Raw genomic sequence first — 2,774 nt, 5'->3', positions numbered from 1 at the left:
TGTACTTTTCTAGTTTATTGCCAGAATCTTTCTATTTACTTTTTGTTAACTTTTTATCAAGATTCTATATATATTTCAACAAGTTCTTTATTTTGGACAACAACCAGACTGGTTTAATTATTTCCCTTTTTTTTTTTAAAAAACATGCCAGTAATTTGATTGATTGTTAGTGTTAATTGTCACATTTAGCACTCTTCACTATATCATGGCAGCCAGTTTATTGAAGGTGGAAGAAATGGAGAGAACCACAACTTTTGGCAGGAAAATAGAAAAATCCTAGTCATTGGAGATAAAAGTCAAACGCACCTTGCCATGAGCTGAGTTTGAACTCCGACCTCATTGTTGACAGGTTAGTGATCACTGTTGAAGATCTACTTAGACCACCAGTCCACCAACGTTTGTTTTTTCTAACCCATCAGAGCCTCTTAGTTTTTTTCTTGCCTGTGACTAAAGTCGCTGTATGTGAGACAGGGATTACTATCTGGTGGTGTGGTGTAAACTATTTGTATAAGGCTTTTTATTTCAGAAGGTAGAAGACATTGATGCTACATGACTTTATGCAGATACCTTTGAAAAATAATTATACTTATTTTGTCATGTGAATTTATCACTTATTATGAGTAATTTGGTATATGGGTTCCTTGTAACATCTACATGTCTGTCAGACAAGTTCACCTGACCTTGATCTCATCATATGGATCAGTGATCAAGGTTAAAAATGTGTAATTAGGTCAGTTTCTCAGATACTATAAGCAGTAGGTCACACTATATTTGGTGTATGGAATGATTGTAAGGTGTACATGTATGTCTGGCAGGTATAATCTGACCTTGACCTCATTTTCATGGTTCATTGGTCAATGTTAAGGTTTTGTCTGTTTTTCAATTACTGTAAGCAATAGGTCAACTATATTTGATGTTTAGAATAATTGTAAGGTGAACATGTCAGTCAAACAGGATTTATGTGACCTTGACCTCATTGTCATGGATCTTTAAAAATGTTAAGTTTATATTTTACTTATAGTAAAACCTTTATCTTTAAGACTTACAACTTGAAATCAATGGTCAGTAAAACAGGCGAGACATTTCAGCAGGTGCACTCTTGTTATTATTACTCAATTGACTACCATCCCTTCCATAATGTAAGACGTTTTCCTCAGTAAATATTTATGGTTTCTGTTATTGCACATATCTCGCACTAGGTGATTATTCATGTTAGCATTCACAGCAGTGTAAACTGAAGCATCATATATAATAATGTGTACAAAAATGGTGAAGACATATCAAGCAATTGTGAAATAACCATGAAGCATCAAGTACCTTTTCAACAACCATATCCAGCTTAAAATTAATCCTTAGCATTGCTTTGAAGATAAGTTTGCATGTCATTTCTGCAGAGGAAAGAAATTTGGTATATACAAGAGAAGTAGGGCATTATGTTTTCCAGCAGTGCTTCAGTCTATGAAGTTGTGCTCATTACCCTAACACACCTGCCATATCAGGGTCTTGAATCGGATTTCAGAGTTCATGGAAAAGTGAGATGTGACAGTGCAAGTGAGACATGGTGTCTTATCAACACAAACACTTGTTTTAATTATGAGCAAAACAACAGGTGCCACAAATGGAGTAGGAGTTGTTAATCACAGAAATTTACCTCCTTGGTTTTGATTTGTAACCCACATTACTTAAAGGAATAGAATGTTATATACTCTTTTCAGATTCTTTGGAATGACCTTGTATAAACTGAATAAGAGTCAATGGATAAATCATGAAAAATAAGTATTTTTCTGACATCATTCCCAACTGGAAGACTGAACATTATTGTTTAGTGCCAGGGCCAGTTAAAGTCCGCCTATAGGGGCAGGATTTTCTTGTTGTGTTGTAGACCCATTGGTGGCCTTGGGCTGTTTTCTGCTCTTTGGTAAAGTTGTTCTCTTGACACATTCCCCTTTCCATTCTCTATTCTATCCAAGACTATATAAACTTTTGACAAAAGTATAGGTCTGCTTATATAATATATAAACTATGCAAAAGATTTAAAGTCAATGGACCATAGCCAAATAATCTCCATGGAATTGAGATATGCCAATGGTGAGTGAAGTAGGAAAAGTTTGACAAACTAACCCACCTTAATTTGCTTGCATACTGACTTCCACAAAGTGCCAGTTTTTCAAGTTTGGATTATCCTTCATTTTAAGAGATAAAAAAAATTGTTGTGTCTATAGTCATTGAAACTTGACAAGCAGTGACCTACATGTACCACAATGTTTGGTGTTTAAGTACCCACTAAGCATGAAATAAAAGGAACTTTGGGGTTAATGTCAATTAAATGGACGCTAATAGACCAAATAGATATAGGAAGATGTGGTATGAGTGCCAATGAGACAACTCTCCATCAAAGTAACAATTTATAAAAGTAAACCATTATAGGTCAAGGTACAGCCTTCAACACAGAGATTTATAAAAGTAAACCATGCACACATTAAAAACCGTTCTTTGGGTTAAGGAAATGATTTTGTGTCGTGAATTACTGTGGATTCATTATTATTTGAGGTATACCAATTTATGTCAATTTCATGAACAAAGGTCAATCATGGATTTAAATTCTCAACAAAATATAAATTTTCTATACAAAATAATTGTGTTCTGACTTGGCAAAACCTAGAAATCAAACATCAACAAAAATACAAATTTTTTTCTCAAAAATTGGTACCATGAATCCATGTACAGTAATACACAATGCCCTTTTTTTCCTTCACTTGAATCTTGATGACAAA

Source organism: Mytilus californianus, unplaced genomic scaffold (assembly GCF_021869535.1).
Source record: "Mytilus californianus isolate M0D057914Y unplaced genomic scaffold, xbMytCali1.0.p SCAF_8, whole genome shotgun sequence".
NCBI classification, from domain to species: Eukaryota; Metazoa; Mollusca; class Bivalvia; order Mytilida; family Mytilidae; genus Mytilus; species Mytilus californianus.
Note: the sequence above shows the minus strand (reverse complement) of the source record.